The 26,727-nt window shown below is 38.0% G+C and overlaps 1 protein-coding gene across 6 annotated transcripts in view; it reads left to right on the forward strand.

Moving 5' to 3' along the window:
• The window catches only part of PCBP4 (poly(rC) binding protein 4), a 57,839-nt gene that overhangs the window by 2,862 nt on the left and 28,250 nt on the right, over positions 1-26,727 (forward strand). Inside the window, exons 2-3 of one of the 6 annotated variants that reach the window (XM_070738695.1) lie at positions 4,686-4,798; positions 9,358-9,444. The exons of 4 other annotated variants lie outside the window; for them this stretch is intronic. The gene's annotated coding sequence lies outside the window, so the exon portion shown is untranslated. The remainder of the gene's footprint in view (positions 1-4,685; positions 4,799-9,357; positions 9,445-26,727) is intronic. One more of the 6 variants, XM_070738696.1, reaches the window with a different exon arrangement.

A 26,727-nucleotide genomic window follows, 5' to 3' on the forward strand; every position in this document is an offset into this window, starting at 1 on the left:
AAATTTCTTTATTGTTTTCAAAAATATTTATCACAAGACTTGATCGGTTTTACAGATCTTAATCCATCTTCATTACCTTTTGTGTATATCTTTAATTCTTTTACATCTTACATTTAATAGTACAGTATACGTTTATTTATTTATTTCATTAATATAATACAGTTTCTGAATAAGAGAAAAAGAACATTTGCAAGGTATCTGATATGAGGTCCTAAGCATACTTGCTTTAAAAAAATAAGTTGCTAGTCCTAATTCCAAGCAGATGTTTTTCTGCCCAAGTTGGTACCTCCCAATTTGTTAGAATAGAATGAAACAGAATTCTTTATTGGCCAAGTGTGATTGGATTGTTACAACTACTGACAGCCTGAATGTCTAGCCAGAGCAGAAGCGCAAATTTAGGAAGGGCTGGAAAAGCTAATTTGCTAAAGAAATTAAGTTAAAGTGAGCTTTGAAATGTTGTTTTCTCCTAAAAGGCAGAAGCATGTGTGGCCGTAAGTAAGTTTTACATGTTTTCTTTCATGTTGCAAAAATGAAAGTACTGTATACAAATGTGATCCTGCGAGCCCCAAGAACAAAGGTTGGATTTTATTCCCATCCAGAGTTTTGCTCCTTTAACTACAGGGACCTGTAGTTGAAGGGCCACCCCGGGCTTTTATGCAGCATGTCCAGAGCGACAGTCCAAAAAAGACTGGGCCGGAGCCCATTTTGAGTGCAGGATCAGGAGTTTAAACACATGAAATGGATTCCTGGAATATCCACAAGGCATAAGAGACCCCCTAACCCTTGTCCTTAAAAAGGGTCACAGATCTTTGGTTCCACCTGCTCAGCAAAGAAGCGGTGGAGGGCTACACACAACTCTGGACTGTACCTTTTATAGAATTTTCTCTAACTAATTTTGCCTTTTTAAAAAACAGCCCTTGACCTCATTAAATAAGTAAATAAGACCCTTGTCTCCTAAGGGGTGCCTCCTCCTCCCCCTCCCTCCGCTCTTCTGATAATAATCTATTTCATGTGACCAGATAACTCATCCATAAGGCCTTCTGTTGAGGAATTCTGCAGGGCATCCTCTACAGTAAGAGCCCTGTTCTAGTGGATTTTTCATCCTCCTCTGGTGCTTTTACAGCCTTTATTACATTATCCCAGTTCCCTCTTTCTCCTCAAACATTTGCCTCTTTGTCTTGCTGAGATCCACACATCCTCCACCCTTCCCTGCCCATGCAGTTTGGGAACTGCACATCAATATTCAAAGCAGCAATGAGGTCATTTTTCCAAGGGCTTCTCCTCTCCTCCTCTTCACTATTCAGGAAACACACCAGGAATTGTTCTTGTGCTCCAGTAAGAGATCCCTCTCATGTGAAAGCTGGGGGTGAGTGGGGGAAGATTAATGAGAAAGCTGCCCACATAAGCAAGCTTCCATTGGCAGCTTATTAAAACTATGTTATTCTTTGTGCTCTCCAGCTGCATTGGTAGGAAGTGGAAAAAGAGTTCTTACTTAGAGTGGCTTTGTAAAAGTATCAGTGTTTAGCCATTATTTGGAAGATAAACTAAAATCACTAAATGATGAGGATTTATCATTTTTAATTGCTTTAGGGTGTGATTAGAATCAAGCCCAAAGATCCTGTCTTACCAGCCCATCATGTCCCTCTATTCTCATCAGTGATAAAAATAAGTTCTGCTAATACAAATTTCAGACTGGTGAGGTACTGCTTTTAACGTGTCCTCTTCTGAATATTTTCCAGTAGACACATTCATATTTGGTTCTTTTTACCCAGTAAAAAGAATGAAAGGCACTCACTCTTTAAAAAAAACAATTGGGAATGATTGGATGGGAGAAATTGTTAGTCAACGTTCTTCGTGACAAAATCCACATTAACGTGTAGCAAAGTTAATGCTGGTTTTATTATGCTGAAGCTGGACTATTACATCTCAGTTTCATTTCTGTACCTTCCAAAGAAGGTTCTCATGGTTAGTAAGTTAAGGACGCTCTAAAGAAGTAGCAGGATGAGCTAAAGAAAGATAACACTGATGATGTCATGCAACAGGGGGGAAATTGAGTTTTCTCCGGGGAACAGAATGAGACAATAAATCAAATTGCAGATAATCAAGGTCAGGAATGAGAAATGATGCAGAGCCCTCTTTACCACAATGCAAAGTGAAACCCATTTCTCAGATATCAGATTGTTAAGGGAGCATCTTTTTCTTTTCCTGTTCCCATATATTGGAGAACTCCAAAGACTATAGGCATTATTTTCATTAGCAAACATTCACTTGTCAATACGCACTTTCAGAGGGATATACATGTACACCATACACAAATATACACACACACACACACACAATTTGAAGGCTGTTGTTCGTGAATGTTTACGGGTAATGTTAGATTTGCCTGTAGTATTTCAGAGCAGACTGGGATAGGCCTGTGGGATTTACTACGCCTGGGCCTAGGTTTCTTCAGTTCTGAATCTACTTTGCAGAGTCTGAATGTCTACTAGTCTGAATTTAAGGTTATAAATTTGTTGATAGAGTGATTTTTTAAAAAAAAAAAAAAAGGAGGGGGGGAGAAATTTCCAAGTGGTACAAGCATGGTTAAATGCTTTTCCCACATCTTCCTTCCTTCCTTCCTTCCTTCCTTCCTTCCTTCCTTCCTTCCTTCCTTCCTTCCTTCCTTCCTTCCTTCCTTCCTTCCTTCCTTCTTTCTACTGGAAGAGATAATGCCCGAGGTCTAATTGATTTTTAGAACAAAAGGTGGCAGATCTATTCACCCTGAAATTTTGAATGTGCAAATTATACACCCAGCACAAAAACTATAAAACAAATCTCATCAGTCTTGGAAAAGAATGGGAATACTGCCAGAAGGCTGCTTCTGAATGCTCCAAAAGCTTATATAAAATTAAAAATGGCCTGGGAGTCCTATGGGAATGTAAAGATGAAGTAATATTTATTGAATGCATGTATATTGAGATGTGAATAAGATGATATACATAATAATAAGGAGCATTTGTGTATGACATTTAATGTGTACTGAGTTCTTCAAGTATAGTAATATATCCTGGCAATATAATTATTGCTATGCACAATTGCTGCATACGGTCCAATGCACAGGCCTATTCCCTTAGCTTTCTTGTAAAAGTAGATATGAAAAGGTAATAAGTTTATATATATATATATATATATATATATATATATATATATATATATTCGTAAATTTTCACGGGTATATGTATGTAGATTGTTCTGAGTTCGGGTTTTGCCCTGTGTAATGTTTTGCATGTCTATGCGACGTTTCGGCGAAATCACAAGATTGGAACTACAGCCTGAAGATGGTGAATGTGATTTCGCCGAAACGTCGCATAGACATGCAAAACATTACACAGGGCAAAACCCGAACTCAGAACAATCTACATATATATATATATATATATATATATATATATATATATATATATATATTTGTTTTCGTAAATTTTCACGGGTATATGTATGTAGATTGTTCTGAGTTCGGGTTTTGCCCTGTGTAATGTTTTGCATGTCTATGCGACGTTTCGGTAAAATCACATTTACCATCATCAGGCTGGAGTTCCAATCTCTGTGTTTTTGCAAAAACACAGAGATTGGAACTCCAGCCTGATGATGGTAAATGTGATTTTACCGAAACGTCGCATAGACATGCAAAACATTACACAGGGCAAAACCCGAACTCAGAACAATCTACATATATATATATATATATATATATATATATGACATGTTTTTTTGCTGAATTTGAAAATTAAGGAGACTAGGATAGATCTATTATATATATATTGTATATATATTATACACACACACACACACATATATACAGAGAGAGAGAGAGGCAGATAGATTGCCATCTAAAGCCCAATGCCAAAATTAGTCAGCTGCTCCATTGTCTCAAAGTACACCTTGCATCAGCCAGGAATGCTTCTTAGATTGGCAAAGTACGTTACAAACCAGTTGCTGGAAAATGGGCTAATGTATTAAGCTTCTTCTTTGTAAAATTCTAAACTGGTAAGTTCAACTTAAAAACTATGTAGGGGGCAGCTCTGTGGCTCCAGGAGAAGAGACTAATGCTAAGATTCATTGAATCCTTGATAATTTATTTTGAGCAACAATTTGACATTGGACTTTATGATGATGATGATGATGATGATGATGATGATGATGATGATGATGATTATTATTTATTGGATTTATATGCCGCCCCTCTCCGAAAACTCCTTTGTGTCAAAGAGAACATGACGGGACAGATAGGCTAAGGCAGTGATGGGGAACCTATGGCACGGGTGTCACAGGTGGCATGTGGAGTCATATCTGCTGGCACCCGAGTTGTTGCCCTATATCAGCTTAAAGGTGCATGTATGTGCCAGCCAGCTGATTTTTGGCTCACACAGAGGCTCTGGGAGGGTGTTTTGGGCTTCCAGAGAACCTCCGGAGGGATGGGGGAGGGCATTTTTATCCTCCCCCCACCTTCAGGGAAGCCTTTGAAGCCTGGGGAGGGTGAAACACGAGCCTACTTGGCCCACCAGAAGTTGGGAAACAGGCCATTTCCAGTCCTCCAGAAAGCTGTTTTCGCCCTCCCCAGGCATTGAATTATGGGCATGGGCACTCACACGTGCATTATTATTATTATTATTATTATTATTATTATTATTATTATTAATTAGATTTGTATGCCGCCCCTCTCCACGTGCACACATACTCTTTCGGCACCCAAGGGGAAAAAGGTTCACCATCACTTGGTTAAGGAATAACTAAATCTAATGTTTCAGATATTCTGGTAAGAAATTAAGATTTATTTGCCCGCATATGAAATAATTTTGTCAAATAATATTTTATTATTTAAGAACTGCATATAATGAAAAAAATGTGTATTCACAAACTAGAATGTAGCTAGGGAAATATTGTAATCCTAGCTAATAGAGAAAAAGTTTGTTTTTTACAAGAAATAGAATTACAAAAGCTGTCCTATCCGTGCATTAAATAGATGCAAGAGAATGAAATTAAGACAACTTTCTAACTTTCTTTTTTCTAGGTTTCTTGCATTCATTAATTAGGATATCACAAAACATGGTTTCCATGATTTTTATACATGGATGTGAATTCAAATACTTGGACTAAAGTTAGTTTTTTTTCAGGAGAAGTACTGTAATAAGATATGTAGCTTGGATTATCAGGAAGATGCAAGCCCAAATTCCTCTCCCCATAAATTAATTCACCCAAATAATTCAAAGAATCAAATGTCCAAATTAAAAACAAATCTCTTTATCAAGCTACAGCATTTGACTATTAGATTGTGATTTGCTTTTTAGGACTTGAACTCATGTTTTCATATTTTTTAGTTATCCATATTAATATTGACTAATAACTAATGAGCCTGTGCGAGTACAGTACTTAGTTTTCAGTAATACTCCACTATTCTGACCATTGGGAAATGTTTGATCTTGGCTTTCCATGTTGGGTTGCTCTGGTTTTTTGTTTTTGTTGTTGTTATTGTTCAGTTGACTTTACACTGCATAATTTCATTTTTCTAATTTCAACAAATAACTAGAATACATTTGAAGAATAGTGATTGATCCCTTCCATTTTTAGAAAGCCTACCATAAACATATTAATCTGATGAGACAGGCAAGGGCTATCTCCAAAGGAAAACGAATATCACATCTCTAATCTTTTCCAGTGGTAGCCCCTTGCTAATCTTGTCTGTGCTGAAAAGCTAGGAAGGATTTGGTATTATTAGTACTTGGTTGAAATACATATGCCACACCCTCGAGAATTCCAGAGCCCTGGGAAAATTGAAAAATCACTCTAAAAGAAGGCAGTACAGCCAACCATTTCTGGATTATTGTCAGGAGAACTGTGTGGTTATGTCCATGAAGTCACCAGGACTTGAATTGAAGTTGAAGAAACTTTAAGCTTACCTATATTAGATGTTTATTTCTTATCAATCGCCTAAATATTAATGTGTTTTGACATAGGTCACCAGTGTATTAGTGCCTACCTTACAAATTAAGAAAAATTACCGTACTTGGTTAGGCCCCCTAGAGAAAACAAGAAAAGTTAATATTTTCTGACTTCCGGCTCAATAATTAACAGGTTCCACAGCACTTTGACAGCCCAACACCTGAACTGTTTGTGGCTGAAGCTGGATAAAATTCAGTTTCCTCCTCCGATGGTAATCTGGGGGTTTTGAGAGCTGGGCTGAGACCTGGGAGCCAAAGTGCTGTCAATGGATCAGGCACTAATAAGATGTGAGTGCTGATGATCCCTTCCATTGGCAAATATTGCCATTCTTACCATCTGTTGTCTTTTCAAGCTGTGGGTTGCTTATATTGTCTGTGGCATCTTTGTTTTCCCTGTCATCTGTGAAACCAACAATAGCCACAGCCGGAGATTTCCTGTCTGACAGGCTTACTTTTGCCTCAGTTTCTAGAAGTGGGGGTCTGGCATTTCTTCATATCGCCAAATCCATCTAAAGTATGACAATATGAAAATGTGCATTGAGATCAATCATATTTGATGCAGTCTAAGCATGTATGTTCAAAAACAAGTTCCATTGATTTAATGCCAAGTCAGTAAGGACTATATGTTTGGGACTATAACCTCAACAATGCCGTAGTTCTTTGACCAGAGATGAATTCAATTCAACATTCAACATTTCTGATACCCTTCTGGTTTCAAGTTGCTTTGTATCTCTTTTTCTTTCTTGTTTTTAAGATGTCTGCTAGTTCATTATCATTCCACATAACTGAATAGCTGTCTACTTTGCACTTGTCCTTTATTTTTGAAATTTTATTCAGCTGGGAACAGAGCTAAAGCTGCATTTTGTAGTTTTCTACTTTCTGTGAGCAAGTCGCATATTTGCTCCTCAGAATTTAATTCCTGCAACTTTATGCCAGAAATGTAACAGTGACAGTAAAATGCCTATGTAACCCACTGAGCAGTCCTTTGTTTTTTTAATCACAAGATCCATTGTCCTGGTAAAAATAACTACTGTACTTGGATTGTGCGAACAAACATCTAGGATCTAAATTGACCCTTATAGCATTGACGTTACTGCTGAAACTTCTGAACTAAGCCAGTCTCCATGGTCACCAAAGAACCAGGATATAAATGAGATTAAATGCTTAATGAGGTTGTGTTTCAATCACATGTATGGAGTTATATTGATTACTTGCTCAGGAAAAGTATTTTGCTATGTTGAACCATGCAAATGGCATGTCATTGTGTGTGATCTGCCAATCTAGATGTAGCACCCCTTGGATAAGAAATATGAAGCACTTGAAATGTAACATTACACTTTAGTAACAAATGATAATACATTTACATGTGAAAGTTCAGTGTTCTTTAGTCAAAATAAACTCTGTTTACAAAGTTAAGCCGCCTCTCTTATTTCTACTCTTATTTTCTTGTCAATGTATTTGTTCCCTAATGTATAAATCTCTAGCTGCACATTAATAATAGTAAATGCTTGGTATGGGTCAAGAGCTGAAATCCATCTGCAGAGATAATGTTAAGTATTATCTTGGCAAGAGTTACATTTTCATTGCATGACTTTAGAAAAATAAGTGCCCTCTGTCAATTGGCGTGTGAGTAAATTAAAATATAGAAAGCAAGTCCTTTTACAATGAACATATACTAGGTACAGAAATATATGGGTGTCCTCCTAGATACACAGCTGAAGATAGAGCAACAGCTCTCAGCTGTGACTAGGGGGGCTTTTGCACAAGTCTACCACTTGCAGCCCTACCTTGACCAAGAGGCGCTCCACACAATCACTCACGCCCTCTTGACTATTGCAATGCGCTCTACGTGGGTCTACCCTTGAAGAACATTCAGAAACTTCAGCTAGTGCAAAATGCAGCAGCGTATGCAATAACGGGTTTACCAAGGTATGCCCGTATTACTCCAACTTTACGTGAGCTGCATTGGTTGCCAGTCGGTCTCCAAATGCAATTCAAGGTGTTGGTTATTACCTTTAAAGCCGTAAATGGCTCAGAGCCAGACTATATACAGAACCACCTCCAACAGAAAAAACATATAGCCCCTCCCTGATACCAAGCTGAAGGGATCAGATCAGGTGGCCTAGAGGTTAATTCTCTGCCTTACAAGGCGGAAGCCCCGGGATCAAATCCCATTAAGGGTATGGCTAGCTGATGAGGCCAGAGCAAGGCCGAAATAGCGCTATCCTAGTCTCCCTTAATTTTAAAATATTCAGCAAAAATACATATGTGATACATACAGAACATAGTTTGTTGGCTATGAATAAATTAACTGCCTCAAAATGGCCCTGGGTTGGGCCTAGAGGCAAAAAGGAGCTGTGACGTTCCATCAATATACCAGAGTGATCCAACAGAAAACACACACACACACACACACACACACACAAACACACACACACACACACACACATAAAATAAAATAAATAAAAAACATCCTTAATAAAAAATGAAGTATTATGGAGCATACAGAATAAGTGGAATACTTACATGGATAAGTAATGGTATAATTTTGTTTAAACTGATTTTGTTGAATTGGCTTATATACAGTATCTTTTTAACTCAGAGAACATATAATACCTTCATCTATATTAAAATTTAATTCTCAATTTACGTTGTCATCTAAAGTTTATAACAGCATTTTGGATTGTTCCCAAGGTAAGGGAATGAATGCATCTCATTTTTAGTTACATGCTTTGATGAAGTTGTCAGTTCCTAGGATTGTTTTGGTCCTATTGAGAACTCTCCTAGAATCGGTGCTACTATTCATTCATTCATTCATTCATTCATTCATTCATTCATTCATTCATTCATTCATTCAATTTTTATGTCGCCCTTCTCCTTAGACTCAGGGTGGCTTACAACATGTTAGCAATAGCACTTTTTAACAGAGCAAGCATATTGCCCCCACAATCCGGGTCCTCATTTTACCCACCTCGGAAGGATGGAAGGATGGTTCAACCTTGAGCCGGTGATAAGATTCAAATCGCTGATCTGCAGATCTACAGTCAGCGTCAGTGGCCTGCAGTATAGCATTCTACCTGCTGCGCCACCCCGGCTCTATGGTAGCACTTGCTATGCATAGGCCAAGAAAGGCTCAACACCATAAATCCCCTTAAAATTATCTTCCAGGCCTCACCAAACGTTTGGAGTTGGTAGGTATATTAGGAATTTTGAGAACATGTTATGTCCACTAGGCAGCTTTTTTATTCACCAAATGGCTGCCACAGACCAGTACAGTCATTTACAAAGTACTTTGGTTTACAAGAATACTAGTCTTTCCCATTTCCCACCGCATGATGCTCTCTACCACCCGTGCTTATCTTTGTCTTTTTTCTAGGCAGCTGTGCACACTTCTAAACAAAGTACTGTACTTCAGCCACTGATCATGCTTATGGTGAGGCCCAGAAGCATCTTGAAAATAAAGGTGATGTTAGATGTGTGTTTGGGGGTGGGGCATTTTGCAGCAAGATGGAGTTCTGTAAACAAAATGGGTGGGAATAGGAAGATTGATGGGTGGAAAGAAAAGTGCCATGTTGGTAGATGTGACCTTGGAGTGTTGTATTTTGTCCTGTGCAGTTTGGAAACTTCTTGCCAATCTTACCATTCTAGAGCCACTTGAATTGTACGCCATGTTAAAAGTCCACTCTGCTTTTTTTCATAGCATATCAAACTTTAGGGTTTATGGAATTAACATGAATCATTACAAAAAGAACTTTAGGAAATGATGTCCTATAGTTTTCTAATGAGTTGGCCATCTGTCTGTCTGACTGTCTGACTATCTATCTATCTATCTATCTATCTATCTATCTATCTATCTATCTATCTATCTATCTATCTATCTATCGGATATCAAATTGGCAGCCCGCGGGCTGGATGCATCCAGTGTAGGTCACAACCAGCCCAGCTCTATGAAGGGGGAAAAGTCATAAAATGTCACGTGACGGCAAAATGATGCGCCAAGTTTTACACCTATGATCTATCTAGATTAGTTTATTGAGACCATGAAGTCAGAGTAGAGTATCCGAATTTAAAATCACAATTCTTAAAATTCCATTTCTTTCAAACACTCCCAGTTCTGCTGCCTTCTACCTGATTTTGTATATGGTAAGGATATAAAAAGAAAAGCATAATAGAAGGAAGGTATACAAATACAAAATTATATTGGTATTGTATTTATCAGTTAAACCATTTAATTCATATTATTAGAAATTCAAATAGCATTCAATCGGTAAAATTTGAATTAGTCCTGAAGTAGCTATTTACAATATCCTTCTTCTATGACATTCAGAAATTAATATCTACCATCTCAAAGCTATTTTTAAAATTATGTTAAAATTTTTGGAACAAGTACAAACAATATTTATCTCCAGATCTTTCTCTTTCCCCCTCCATTCCAATCATCCTTTTTGTAAGCATGAAAATAAATTTGTTCTATTCAAGGAATAGCACAGAAGACTTTATAGAATTAACTATTAAATTATTGATGGAAACTCTGGTAGTGATGAATATATTCTACAAAAGATTTGTCACAAGTTCTAGTGAGTCAAGTTCAATCCTTCTCTCATGAATTATTTATGTTTCATCAGCTCAGACTATTATCAGCAGTTGAAGGATGGTATACGTATACCGTACTTCATTGAAAAGCAAGGGATTTTTTCAATCTTATATTAATCATACCTCTTATATTAATCATAAGTCTTTAAGAACTTTAGGAAGGCAATCTAGAATCACTACTTGATGAATCTGATTGGAACTTTTGGCAGAGAATGAGATGCAAATTATATGAGCATGAAAGTGATCTACGGGTGGCATTCCATTCTGTTAAAATTTCAATTATGTAAGCTTTTTAATTTTGTTGATATGGTTGCTATCTTTGTTGATTAGGGACAATTAGGTAGTTGCTTCAAATGAATGTTGCTAATGAACTATTGTTGAAATTAGAGGATCATTCAACTGACTTTCACAGTTAATAATGTTGTTGATTTATTGTACATTTCCCCCAATAGATAAGAATTCCTGCACCCTAAGGAATTGATTCCTTTTCCGTTGTGAATACAAGGCTTCTTAGCTGATAAACACTAGAAAACTACAAAACATCTGATTAATGACATTTTAAAGTGTTACTTAATTGTTTTAGCTGAAAAAATGTAAATACTTCAGAAACCAATTATTAATTTTTGGCAACATTTTTTCCTAGGGAGACCACTAGGAAATTCAAGAATTATAGGAAACAAACATTCTTTGGTATTACAGTAGTATGAAGCATATACATGTGTCCATATTATGATTAGGAGATCAGCATTTTTCATCCTTCCAAGTGATGGCATAAAGTCATTTTTCAAGACAAGTGGTGATTTTACAGGCACACCTGTGTAGCTTTGTTGTATTATAAAGTGGTTTTCTTTCAGCTTGATTGTTGTGAGCTGCCCCGAGTCCTCGGAGAGGGGCGGCATACAAATCTAAGAAATTATTATTATTATTATTATTATTATTACTGTTGTTGTTGTTGTTGTCTAGACCAGGGGTGTCAAACTCACTTTCATTGAGGGCCACATCAGGATTGTGTTTGACTTCGGGTGGGGGAGGCTTGACATTCCTTGTGTCGGCGTTTGTGGTGACCCCAGCACTCTACCAGCGAAAATGGGCATCTGAGCTCCATATTCGGCTGCGAGGGCCTCCTACAACTCTCTGCCAACATGGCCCTCTAGAGCTCCATTTTTTCTGGCACAGGCACCGTGAGCCAGTCCTTCACTGTTTCCAGCCTTGTGGGCCAGATCTAAGCACCTGGCAAGCCTTAAATTTGACATCCCTGGTCTAGACTGTAGCCCTACAATAGAATTTATTGACATCGTTCACTTAAAGCTATTGCCTTTGGCCCTGCTTTATTTTAAACATCAGATATGGCCCCTTTGCTGAGCAATAGCATAATCTTCACTGATTGTTTTTACAGTTTTTTGCAAAACAAGAGGTGTGATTTGGTTAGCAAGGACGCTTCTGTTGGCCAGTCCAGGCAAGTTTAATCATATAAAGCTGCAATCCTCACATCCAGCAGACTGCCTCACTTGAATCAGTGTAAAATGTTTTTTGAATAAAATAATATTGGATTATTGAATAATAATGGAATGTAATCAAATTTAATCATATGTGTGTGTATATATATATATACACACACACATCAACAACATTAGAAATCCAAATATCTGAAGATAAGATAGGAAGCATATGTGCAAATTTACATAGTGACACAGTAACAACACATTAAAATTCATAGTATTTTGATTATGATATTTCAAATAATAGTCCAAGGTGGTTTGGTTTGGCTCAAAACATCATCTGAAATAGACAATTTCTCATCCTGTGTTTTAAAAAAATTACATGTTATATGTTTTTCTTCGAAATAAATTATTAATAAAATCATCATGAAATTTAACAATTTCATGATGGCATTTAACAATTTAAATTTAACAAAGGTAAGTAGAGAAAGGGTTTATTGGTAACAGCCAGTTATGTTGAAAAATACCTGAAAAAAGACTTCATAAATACAGGCTGGCTGCCAGTAATTCCTCTGATTGAAAGCATAACTTTAAGGTATATAGCAAAAGAACTTAGACTCATATACTCCTTCATAGTGTTTTTTACAGCCCTCTCTAAGTGTTTTTACAGTATCAATATATTGTCCCCAACAATCTAGCTCCTCATTTTACCCGCCTCAGAAGGATAAGAAAGCTGAGTCAACCTTTAGCTGGTGAGATTTGAACTGCTGAACTGCAGCTAGCAGTCAGATAAAATAGCCTGCAGTACTGCACTCTAACCATTGTACCATCTTGGTTCTTTCTAATATAAGATCTAACATTTAAAGAAAATTTATCCTATGTTTGATCAAAAGGCTTATCAAAAGGAATGTGTTCAACTAACCATTGTCCTTATGTTTTAAAAGGTATGCAAATATTTACTGAGATTATATGTTGTCAGGTAAATTAGAGTTGATCATAGGCATTTACTACAAAACTGTAGTGCCCAAAAACCATGAAACCTATATTGTGACATCACAGCATAGATTCCACAATACCATAATCCTAACCTTTCCCACTTGCATTCTAGGGGTGTTGTCACAAAGCATTCACAAACCTTGCTTGCTTTTCTCTACTGAATTTGTGGGAAATTGTACAGTAGTGATTTTTGCTATTTGAAAGAGAAATAGTTTGCAGTGACTTTGATAAAAAATACAAGCATTTTGTTTTGTAATGTTCCTCTGGAACAGTGGTTCTAAACCTGGGGGTCGGGACCTCTTTGGGGGGGTTGAATGGCCATTTCACATGGGTCATATAAGACCACCATAATAGACAAATTTCCCATGGTGTTAGGAACTAAAATTTCTATTCTGGCGCCTTGGAACATATTTTTACAATCTGACAAATCAGGCGTCTACAGTGGGGGTGTCCCTCTGACCTTCCTGCCAATCAGCTTAAAGCTCTGATGGGAAAATTGACGCTGGACTTATGGTTAGAGGTCACCACAACATGAGGAACTGTATTAAGGGGTCGCAGCATTAGAAAAATTGAGAACCACTGCTCTGGAAGAACAACACTGGAGGTTCAGAATATTTTTGAATCTTTTTTTGAAGTAGTCAGTTATCCCATTGGTGATTGTTATTTATAAAATTAAAAATAAAACTTGGCCATTAAAAAAAAGAAATACAGAGAAAACAACATACAAAAAACAATTTAAAATATCATATCCATTTAATTAATTAATAATCATAATATCGAAGCAAGCGAAACAAAAATAACCCAAGAATTAATTTGCTGAAATTATATGGACATTTAATCCAGCCCTTTCCAGTAATGGAAAATGGTTAGGCTGAAAATCAGAATTGAAGCACTGATCACATCAGAAATAATAATAATAATAATAATAATAATAATAATAATAATAATAATAATGTATGGATCATCGACATCGCAATCCCAGGGGACAGCAGAATTGAGGAGAAGCAGCTAGAGAAATTAGTGAAATACAAAGATCTAAAAATCGAGCTGCAACAAATCTGGCATAAGCCAGTGAAAGTGGTCCCAGTGGTACTTGGCACGCTGGGCGCAGTGCCAAAGGATCTCAGCAGACATTTGAAAACCATCGGAATTGACAAAATCTCCATCTGTCAATTGCAAAAGGCCACTTTACTGGGATCGGCAAACATAATTCGCCGCTACATCACGCAGTGATGGGAAGTGCCCGACTGGTGATGAAATATGAAATCCAACATAATGATCTCGTTTTCTGTGTTGTATTGACATAATAATAATAATAATAATAATAATAATAATAATAATAATAAATAATAATAATAATAATAATGTCAGTTGTTGTTGTTATTATTATTATTATTATTATTATTATTATTATTATTATTTTATTAGATTTGTATGCTGCCCCTCTCCAGAGACTCGGAGCGGCTCACCACAGGAATATAAAATACAAACCAATGATTAAAAAAGCAAAACAGTTAAGGAGTGTGAGAAGCTGGAGAAGTACCAGCAGGGCTTGAAGGAGGAACTAGACAAGATGTGCAGCATCATGACTGCAAGTAGTTCCAGTCGTGGTAGGAGCACTCGTGGTAGGAGCAAGATCCTGTGCAGAACTCTCAAACCCTCAGCTCTAGGTAGGGAATAGGAGATTGTGGAAGACAGATACAGAGGGGTAAAAAGGGAATGGTTTTTTTAAATAATTTGTTTATATACATTTGGTGCAGTGGTTAAGGTTAATCGGGAACCATGACCTCTGATCTTGCCTTAGGCATAAAAACCACCCGGGTGATGTTGAACCAAAAAGCACAAAACCTACACACTGTACACTAAATTCCATATTATAATGTGTTTGTTCTTGTAAAATATGGAATCTATAAACAAAGGGAGGAAAACAAATATCTCATTTTTTAAAATTAGTAGGCTACAAATGAGAACGTTCGTGTGTGTGTGTGTGTAAGTAAGTGTGTGTGTGTCTTTGTGAAGGAGAAGCAAAGTAAGACTTGCACTTCTGAGACCAAACTTGTGTCTGGAAGCAGTGGTACCTCTATCCTTCTCTGTGCCCCACCTCATGACTTCACTTTCCTAATCCTTTTTCTAAAGTCTTACCGCATAGGAGCGGCATGCAGGGCTCCCTTCTTTAGAAGGTGGAAGAAGTCTGATGGATTGACGATAGTTGTCCAGCCTGCCATGACTTGTCCTCCCAAACAAAGCCCCAGGTTTTTCTGACACTTAATCTGCCAGGCACGAATAAAGGCGGTGGAGTCTAAGTAAGCCCCTTAAAACTCTTTGATAAGACAGTTGCCGCCTGGGACAGCTGAGAGATCAGAAGGGAGGTGGTGACCGCGGCTGCATTTACACAGCTGTTGCTTTCTTGCCTCATCCCAGGGTTAACTAGCATTTTCATCCTGCTTTGCTTTTGGATTTTCAGCAGGGATTTAATATCATTTACCTTAGGTAATCAAAGAGGAAATCATCATAATCACCAACCCAAAGCTGCTTGGAATCCCTAGTTCCCCAGAAAAAATGATATCTATGAAATCAGGTCAAGGTGCGGGAAGTATATTGTCCAGCACTGAGTGTGAGGAGTAAGATTAGGATTGAGACAGCAGGGCAAAGGTTACCTAGAGGGCAGTACTGGTTTAAAGATGGATTAGCAGGCAGACATGCATTGAGCATGGACATTTTGGAGTGGGGAAGGTTTTTCCACGGAGAAAATAGAAAGAGGGAGCTGAGAATGAGGAGTGGATTCATTTCATGCAAAAACAATAAAAACAGCAACAAAAGACAAAGTAGACACGGGGAAGCCTTATCATGGCTTGATTTGGAAAATTATTTGGCATCCATGTGTGCTAATTTTTTTAGAGAAAAGAGTAGGCTAAAATTTCACTTGCCAGCTCATGTGAGGATGTGAGCTCCCATCTCTGAAGATATTAGGCAGATCTGGCACTTGGGCACATCCAAGTACATCCATTGCCATCTTCCACCTGGCAAAGCACCTACCTCTATTAATGGTAGGGCCAACCTGAACTGGAAAGGAAATAGAGGCATAGAGAAAGTGTATGCAGACTAATATTTGGTGCTCCTAATATATACCTCCCAAATGACACATTCAAAAACTCAAAAGCAAAGGAATGGCAAACATGGGAAAATATATTTCACAAGTTACAAGCTACTTTATCATATAATATTTCCAGTGGGAACAGTTACACCCACATTCTAAATTAAATATGGGATGGGAGATGGTTATACAAATCGAAGCTGGGGCGGGGAGGGGGGATTGAAACCAAATAAATATTCATTCATTCATTCTATTTTTATGCCGCCCTTCTCCTTAGACTCAGGGCAGCTTACAACATGTTAGCAATAGCACTTTTTAATAGAGCCAGCATATTGCCCCCACAATCCAGGTCCTCATTTTACTCACCTCGGAAGGATGGAAGGCTGAGTCAACCTTGAGCCGGTGATGAGATTTGAACCGTTGACCTACAGATATACAGTCAGCTCTAGTGGCCTTCAATACAGCACTCTACCTGCTGCGTCATCCCAGCTTATATATTTATTGCATTTCTTTGTTATCTTTCAGTGTAATTCTAAAACAGTATTTCTATGCATTTTTGTTTGGGAATGAACTCTATGAAAGTTCCCTAGAGTAATCTCATGGCCAGATAGGTGGTAAATAAATTTAACAAATAAATAAACAAAGTCACTAAAATGCATAACATTGTATTAAGCAGTAATATATATAAACATTTTTTTTAAAGTAAAAGTTCTAGATTGCCTTTCCATCATTTATCTTACCCCTGCTTCCTACCTGATAAGAATGACAAAGCTTTTATTTCTACATAGAAATTAGCAAAAGACAAAATTTCAATTAAAAAGAGTAAAAATTACATTAGTGCAATTTTAATATAAATAGTTTCAAGCAAAGGGATGTAATAGGACCGTGTGCTTGGTGAGGCTTTGGTTTGCAACTTCTGAAGTCTTATTTTCTACCAATATGTGATCATGACTTTTGACACTTGTTTTATTTCTGTAAAATTACACCTATAGAACAGCTTAAATGAGACAGATAGGAATCTGATAAATTAGAGGGCATAGGTAGGGTTAGAACCTGTTAGAAAAAAACAAATTCAACCTTACCAGCACTCATAGTAACCATAAAACATTTATTTAGGAGGTAGGGAAGGAACAGCCACAACATTTTCTTATATCCACAAAGCATTCCAAACACTTCCATGTGTTTATTTTTTTCCAATGATTTATCTATTGTACTCACTAACCCTAAAATAATTTGGTATAACTTACTTTAAATCCCCATTGGAAATAATGGGGATAATTAGAAGAAGGGGATGGGAAATTCATCACCACTTGTACATCTGGTCTAGCCATCAGATGCCTTTCTTCTTTCTTGGCTGAGCAACTGTCTAGTTCTTTTGTGTTTTTTTGGAGGATGGGGAGATATTTTTCCTTCTTTCTAATTCCAACAAGTGAGCAGGGAATTAAGAGAAATATTTGCAGCAACAGGATGAAGCACAACTTGAAAATAAGGAAGGGATAGAAAACTTAAAAGTGTATATATTAAACTCAACTTTAATGTTAAGATTTATTGTTTTAATGTTTTATCCTATTGTTTTTAATTGATTGTAAGCCGCCTGAAGTTTTCTTCCATAATAAACAAAGAAATAATGACTATATCATGAAAAACACACACATTAATCATGATGACTTTTATGGCTGGCCCTAAGCAGCTTCCAAAGTCGAACAGTAACATGACTTGCAAAATACGAATAAACTTGGTAACAAATCCATTCCACCAAGCACAGCATCACTTCTGACCTAAGACAAGATAATGTATTCCATGTCCTCTTCAGTCCCCAAGGCTTTTCAAACTTGCCAGGTGTAAGCAAGTTTCCAAACAATAGGGGAGGGGAAAGGGCTGCTTGAGGATCAAGTTGATTCCCGGGAGGGAAACCCGCAGTAGGGAGTATTCACATCAGAGCCCCCCACTGCCAGCTTTCTTGATGGGTGGGGATTTTCAGAAAGCATTCTCTGCAACAACAAAAAAAGAGAGAGAAAATAGGATGAGATTATTGCTCTTGTTTATTGAGGACTTTTTGAAACTATTTATAACACCCGAAAAAAGAGAAGTAAAGAAAGAAGTAGATAAACTTATCTTTATCTGCCTGTTCTTGAGTGCAAACATAAGATTATTTCATTTCATTTTTTGACCATCCCTAATATTCATACAAATCTACATAGTCTACAATATACAAAACAAAATGTATACAAATAATGCATTATATATATAAAAAGGCTGTCTGTTGGTATGTACATATTTTCAGACCAAACGGTATCCAGAAGAAAACTATTAGCTATTTTTCTAAATAATATGATCTCAGGGGGTAAATTGTTCATGCAGCTACTGTAAGAATATCCTTCAGATTCCAATCCCTGATGCCTTCAATATAGATACCTGGAGACTTTGATCACTAACAGTCAAAAACAAATGCACTAGCTACATTGGGGGCCAGCATTTCCATTTCTTAAGAAGCAAATGTTGTCACCCTTCCCATAATTATAAAATTAGGTTTCTTTGAAATGAATAGTATTCAAGATCATGCAAAGTGTTAATACCACTTTTTAATGTCTTGGTAAGGCTATACTGCATTCAGTTTTGTTCGAATCATCGTAAAAAGGACGTTGAGACTCTAGAAAGAGTACAAAGAGCAACGAAGATGATTTAGAGGACTGGAGGCTAAAACATATGAAGAATGGTTGCAGGAACTGGGTATGGCTAGTTTAATGAAAAGAAGTACTATGGGAGACATGATAGCAATGTTCCAATATCTCAGGGGCTGCCACAAAGAAGAGGGAACCAAACTATTCTCCAAAGCTCCTGGAGGTAGAACAAGAAGCAATGGGTGGAAACTGAACAAGGAGAGAAGCAACTCCGAGTCTATGGAGAGGGGCGGCATACAAATCTAATAAATAATAATAATAATAATAATAATAATAATAACAACAACAACTTAGAACTAAGAAGAAATTTCCTGACAGTTAGAATAATTAATAAGTGGAACAGCTTGCCTCCAGAAGTTGTGAATGCTCCAACACTGGAAGTTTTTAAGATGTTGGATAACCAGCTGTCTGAAGTAGTGTAGGGTTTCCTGCCTAAGCAGGAGGTTGGACTAAAAGACTTCCAAGGTCCCTTCCAACTCTTTTTATTATATTATTAAGGCGCACAACCCCCCCCCCCCCCGATTCTTCACTAGTTAACCGCCTTGTGTAATGGTTATTTGTAGGACCATGGTGGTGAGGCTATTTTTTCCCCTTAGTTTGGCATCTCATTCAAGATCTGATCTGCAAAAATAAAAAAACCCATTAGATGGCCGAAAAGAAACGATCATCTCATGGCTATCCAAATTTTTGCAGCTCTGATCTAATATTCCACCTATTATTTTGCTTAGACCAGAGTCTTCACCACGCACACACATACTGTAAAGTTTGCTTCATTAATATTTGTTCATTGAAAACAATAGTCCAATAAACAGGAACATGGATAAAAATTGGTATATAAAAAGAGTCCTTTTGATGTCCCAGTTCTTAATGTGTGTGCAACTTCTTCTTTCCTGATCAAGGAATTCATATTTTTCTTATTTTATAAGAATTATGTACCACTACAGATAGTGTATCTTCTTTAATGTAGTTGTATTTTTAGCCTCTTTCAATAGAAACTGACTAACACTACCTAAGTCCTAATCTAAGAACCTCTTTCATTATTCATAATAATGCTCTCCTTTCCCCAAATGCACACTCTTTCTTGCAAACTGTAAACTGTTACTGTATGCATGCACTTAGGGGTGCAGTTAAACAATTACTATGTTTATTAAGAAAACAATTAAAAACAATATTATTTTCTTCCTGTGCTCCTCTAGGAGTAGGCATGTATATCTAGAAAATGAAGATCGGTATGACGATATTAGAAACCGGTATGATTCGTAAATAGATTTTTGGATCAGAAAGAGAGGGAATAACCTGGATCAAATGAACTTTACTAAACCAGGACACTCAGTTTATAATCTGGAGCACTTTTTAGCTTCATCTGTTTTGCAGAATTGTTGTGAAGATCAAGTGGAGGAAGGAAAGAATGCAAAAGAAATATAAATTGACATCCTATTATTTCTTTAGTTGAAAGCCTCTTTTAAATTTATGTCTAAAAATATGAATGTGACTAATACATATGTTCATTGGAGAGTTAGATTAGTAGTGGAAAATCGGGGTTTGATTGACAGGTGAACTATAATATCAGCCGCTTTCATTAATGTTGCTCTCTTCACCTGATATTTGTTTATCAGGATTAAAATTCCAAGATGTTTTTATCTAGCCTGTGCCATGTCCCCAAAGCCCTGAGCTGGATCCTGTAAATGTTCTCATTTTATTTCCTTACATCAGTGCTGTAGAGACATCTATGAAGGTTTTTAATTATTCCTTTTCAGAATGATTTATTAGGCTTACAGTAAATTGTGATAGTAAATTAATAAAAATAATTCTCAAAATATTCACCAACAAAAGACAAGTAGCAAAAGACATCTCATTCTGAGCTTCTAATTACATATATTAATGTCTTCATAAAGATTTGCAAGTGGCCAACCAAATGGGTGGATAAATGACCCCATTTTTCATTTTCTTCTACTGTATATGTTACAATTTCTAAAGCTCCTGAACAGAATGAAGCTTGTTAAGACAAAACATGTTTTAAAAAATGCCAGCTATACAAGGTCTGCAAAAAATTGATATTATTACACACTTTATAAATGTCTTCTTGGAGTTACGAAAAGACTGTAATGGTGTATTACTTTAAACATAGAGATTAAGTGTTAAAATACAGAGATATTATGATCTATGCAAAGGCTATAATAGTACTACAGCATTAATTGTAACCTATCCCCCTTGCAGATAAATAACATGTAAAGGGTTTTTCAAGTGCTCTTAAAAAAGATAATGAGACCTTAGTCTTTCTGAGCTTGGCAGGAAGTATTTCTAAGAAAAGGGAGATGTCTTGAAAAATAAAAGCTCTGCTTTAAAACAAGATGACAGCTCAGTACATTTGAATTCAAACAATTAATTTACTTTGCAGTCTGATTCTCTACATTGTACTCAGGGCAACTTCCTCCTAATTTCAATGCTTGTAACAACTCACTTTAAGATGATGTTATGTGGTTTTAATTTAAGGAACTTTCACATCATTATGACTTAGAACATAAGAACATAATAAGCATAGGAAGACCTTTTTTTGAACCCAGAAATATACAAATAAGCAGATTTATTCTATTTATTCTAAATCACGGGAGAGTTGAAGGTCTCAGCTGCAAAATTAGGAGCAAGTATCAAGATCCAGAAGTGGTTTAGAAAAGAGATGAAGGGGAGGATGTATGAGAGGCATGTAAAATGCACTCCAATCAGAAAGTGAATAGAAAGTAGGTTTCTCCTTCCTCTCATTGAACTTGATATGGGTCATTCAATTGAGCTGAATGATAGGAAATCCGGAGCAGATTAAAACAATGCTTCCTCGTGGATTTTGCTACAGTGATACCTCATCTTACAAATGCCTCGTCATACAAACTTTTTGAGATACAAACCCGGGGTTTAAGATTTTTTTGCCTCTTCTTACAAACTGTTTTCACCTTAAAAACCCGCCGCCGCTGGGATGGACCGCCTCCGGACTTCCGTTGCCAGCGAAGTGCCCGTTTTTGTACTGCTGGGATTCCCCTGAGGCTCCCCTCCATGGGAAACCCCACCTCTGGACTTCCGTGTTTTTGTGATGCTGCAAGGGGATCCCAGCAGGGGAATCCCAGCAGAGCAAAAACGGGCGATTCGCTGGCAACGGAAGTCCGGAGGTGGGGTTTCCCAGCAAGGGGAGCCTCAGCGAAATCGCAGCATCGCAAAAATACAGAGGTCTGGAAGTGGGGTTTCGAGGACTTTGGTGTTTTTGCGATGCTGCGATTTCACTGATGCTCCCTTCACTGGGAAACTCCAACTCCGGACTTCTGTTGCCAGCGAAGCGCTCATTTTTGCGATGCTGAGATTCCCCTGCTGGGATTCCCCTGCAGCATCACAAAAACACAGAAGTCCGGAGGTGGGGTTTCCTATGGAGGGGAGCCTCGGGGGAATCCCAGCAGCGCAAAAACGGGCGCTTCGGCTGACAAAAGGGGTGAATTTTGGGCTTGCACGCATTAATCGCTTTTCCATTGATTCCTATGGGAAACATTGTTTCGTCTTGCAAACTTTTCACCTTAAGAACCTCGTCCTGGAACCAATTAAGTTTCTAAGACAAGGTATCACTGTATTTCTATATCAGTGTCTCCTCAGTTTGATCCTAGAACCCTTAGGGCCAGCGGTGGGCTACGAGCCGGAACGCTAAATTGCGCTCGCCGCCATGGCTCATAAGTTCTTGCGGGACCAGTGCAATTTTGCTGCTGCACCTGTGAAGGTAGCAAAATTATGCCTGTGTTTCAGTGAGGTTTTACCTGCGGCTCCGTGCGCAATTTTGCTACCTTCACAGGTGCACTAGCAAAATCACGCTAGTCCTGCAAGAACTTATGAGCCGCTGCGGCGAGGGCAATTTAGCATTCCGGCTCGTAGCCCACTGCTGCTTAGGGCTCTCCGAAGACACCCTCAGGGATCTGTAAAATCAGAATTATACCCAGCCCATATTGAAAAATACAATATTAAAATTCCAACAAACAGTGGTGAAAAGTTGCAGGAGTAAGTGTGTCAAATTTAATTTAATATAATAAATAATAAATATAACACACACAAACAGAAGTTCTTTGGTGAAGCCCTACACAATTTTTAAAAGTGGGAAAGGGTTCAGAGACAAGTTCAAGAAACACTCTTCTAAATGTAACATCATCCACCCACCCACCCTCTTCTGAAAAGATTAAGAGGCAGATTCATAAAAGTTAAGACCCAACTGTTATCAGCCTTAATAGTTTTACGTGATGGCCCCAGCATAGCAGTTGATGCAGTAAGAAAAAGGAAGAGCATTATGGGACTCAGGTGGTTTCACTTACAAGCTTCCCAAGGGAATCTCATTATCAGCTCTATTGACTTGACCTGAGCCAGCATGGCTGTTTCTTCTAATCCAAGGCCATCTGGAGTTAGCTCAGTACTTACCGTAGTACTTGTTATTTGCCTGAGAGACAGTCCAATATTGTGGCTAAATCTACTAATGTTTACTGTTATTTATCATGACATCCATACTGTATTTCTGGAGGTCTGATTCACGGGACCAATCCCAAAAGGATTTATTCTGACAGTCCTGAAACAATTTCTTGGGGAGGGTTTTTGCCTGTATATTGTCATATGGAGAACCCTGTAATGTCAAACCAGATTGTCTCTGAGGCCAGGAGTTTCAAAATAGCCCTTTATCATATACCCAGTCCTATTTTTAAGCCCTTGGTTGCTTTGTTGTGGTTGAGCACACAGACTGGAGAAATGCTAAATCTTTTGTCCTTCTGCACTCTCTCTCTCTCTCTCTCTCTCTTTCTCTCTCTCTCTCTGTGTCTTTCTTTCTCTCTCTCTCTTTCTCTCTCTTTCTTTATCTCTCTCTCTCTTTCTTTCTCTCTCTCTTTCTCTCTCTCTCTTTCTCTCTCTCTCTTTTTCTATCTCTTTCTTTCTCTCTCTCTCTCTTTCTTTCTCTCTCTCTCTCTTTCTTTCTTTCTCCCTCCCTCCCTCCCCCCTCTCTCTTTCTGTCTTTTTCCTCACTATCTGCCCTGATATTATATAGAATGTTTCCAAAAGGGGGAGGGGGAAGCTTTTGAACAATACTTTGTACACGCTACACACATACATCCAAAATTCAAGATGACCACCAAGACTTTGAATAAATTGGTAATATTTTCCTATTTATATATTGATCATGTGGAAGCAGACTGGCACCCAGACAGTCAGACGGCATCAATCTCTGAAGTAGCATCAGTTTTCCTAACAGCAAGCACTACTGGACGGAGCCTCTTAAGGGGCCCTTTCTGTAGCAGTTCAGATCTTTGCTAGGCGTATTGCAGTTGACAAACGGTTTCCTCATCTACAGCCGCAGAATATTGGCCGAAGCCCCACCCTTTTTGGTAGGCATGCTTGGCTGGGGCCACTGGAAGAAAAATCACTAAGCATTAGCAAGCAATCAAATATATGAAAGATGACCACTTAGCAGCTCTTCCAATGCCTTCCATTAAGCTGTAAAGAAATAGTGAAGGAAAAAAGAGAGTACCGTTTCTTGATTCCATGCCAAAACCTGCATCAATCTCTGCAAATGTTTTCTCTCTCTCTTAACAGCTTCTCCTCAGCATTTACTTGTATTCAGTTTATCATGGAAATTGAATTCAAGGGAAGTTTTAGATATATATTTTGATATATATCTAAATACAGAGAGAGAGAGACTTAATCTCTAAGTGAGACAAAAGTATTTGTGGAGGTTCTGCTGTCTTAGAAAGACAAAGCAAGTTAGATATTTTGAGAAAAGAATAAATATCCAGCACTACCTTGAAGCTAAGGGCTACGTTTTGTAATACCATTGTTGTGAGATCCATCTGTGACATGGTGGTAGAGTTAGTCATGCTCTATACATATTTCCAATGAGATACCTAAAAATATTAGGACAAAGATGGGCTGAGACAACCACCAGGAATCTTTGCAATATATAAACTCTTTTGTCAGGCTTCAGTGGAAGCTTAGCTGAAACTGAATATATACACGGTAGTTGTTTCTTCCTTCCTTCCTTCCTTCCTTCCTTCCTTCCTTCCTTCCTTCCTTCCTTCCTGCCTTCCTTCCTTCCTTCCTTCCTGTCTATCATCTATGCATTTGTATTAATCTTCCTCCAACCTGGCACCTCATATAATTCCCCAGATGGCATGGTCAGCAGAGGGATTATGGAAGTTGAGCTGCAATACATCTGGAGGACCTCAGAGTAAAGCTGATTTAATATCTGTATGTTCGTATCTATAAACAGGTCACTTGATTTTTGTTATTGAGTTATGATAGATATCTGGAGACAGGTGTCATTTAAGTAGAGATTTGTGCATATAGGAAACACTTGGAGTCCTCGGAGAGGGGCAGCATACAAATCCAATAAATAAAATAAATACTTGCAATCATAAATTGGATTTTTTTTTGCGGGGGTGGGGCTCTTATTGCTAAACAGAATCATCAGTTTATTCTGCTTTGGTTTTTATATGTCGATTGTTGCCAGGAAAAGAAGGATCTCGAGCAAGGAGGAAATATATCTTTGGATCTATTGTCCACAACTTCATAATACAGTGATATCTCGTCTTACGAACTTAATTGGTTCCGGGACGAAGTTTGTAAGGTGAAAAGTTTGTAAGATGAAACAATGTTTCCCATAGGAATCAATGGAAAAGTAATGCGTGCAAGCCCCAAACTCACCCCTTTTGCCAGCCGAAGTGCCTGTCTGTGCACTGCTGAGATTCCCCTTAGGCTCCCCTCCATGGGAAACCCCACCTCCAGACTTCCATGTTTTTGTGATGCTGCAGGGAAATCCCAGCAGGGAAATCCCAGCAGCGTAAAAATGGATGCTTCGTTGGCAACAGAAGTCCGGAGGTGAGGCATCCCAGTGGCAGTGGCTTGGGTTTGTAAGGAGAAAATAGTTTGGAAAAAGAGGCAAAAAAATCTTAAACCCCGGGTTTGTATTTCAAAAAGTTTGTATGACGAGGGGTTTGTAAGACGAGGTATCACTGTACTTGCTTTCAGCTATGAAAAATTACCATTCCTTTCCCATCGGGGAGACATAGATAGAACAATATTATTTCTGGAACAAGGAAGATAGGAAGGAATAGCTGGCTTTGGTTTTGTTGGGCTCTAGGATCCAGGATTTTGTCAACTGACTCTGGATGGATACCCCAGAAAGACACGGTCTGCCACTTGGAGGGAAAGCTAGGTCTTAACAGCTTTCTGGAAGACCAGTAGGGAGGAGATAGCACAGATCTCTGGGGGTTGTTGATTCTACAGGGACAGAGCCACCATAGAGAAGGCTCTTCCCCGAGGTCTTGCCAATCAACATTGGCGGACGGGTCCTGGAGAAGGCCGACTCAGAGGGCCCTTACTGGCCGCAGCGAGGTATGAGGATGGAGGCAGTCCCATAAATAGTCTGGTAAATAGTAAAACGTAAATGTTAGGTTTTAGAATAGAAAATAATTCTTTATTGGCCAAGTGTGATTGCACACACAAGGAATTTGCCTTTGGTGCATATGCTCTCAGTGTACATAAAATAAAAAGACACATTTGTCAAGAATCATGAGGTACAACACTTAATGATTGTCATAGGGGTCAAATAAGCAATGAGGAAACAATCAATATTAATAAAATCTTAAGGATGCAAGCAACAAATTACAGTCATACAGTCATAAGTTGGAGGAAATGGGTGATAGGAATGATGAGAAAAAACTAGTAGTAATAGTAGTGCAGACTTAGTAAATAATGTGACAGTGTTGAGGGAATTATTTGCTTAGCAGAGTGATGGTGTTTGGGAAAAAAACTGTTCTTGTGTCTAGTTGTCTTGGTGTGCAGTGCTCTGTAGCGACGTTTTGAGGGTAGGAGTTGAAACAGTTTAGGATGCGAGGGGTCAGTAAATATTTTAACTGCCCTCTTTTTGACCCATGCAGTATACA

This window comes from Erythrolamprus reginae, chromosome 2 (assembly GCF_031021105.1).
Source record: "Erythrolamprus reginae isolate rEryReg1 chromosome 2, rEryReg1.hap1, whole genome shotgun sequence".
NCBI lineage: Eukaryota > Metazoa > Chordata > Lepidosauria > Squamata > Dipsadidae > Erythrolamprus > Erythrolamprus reginae.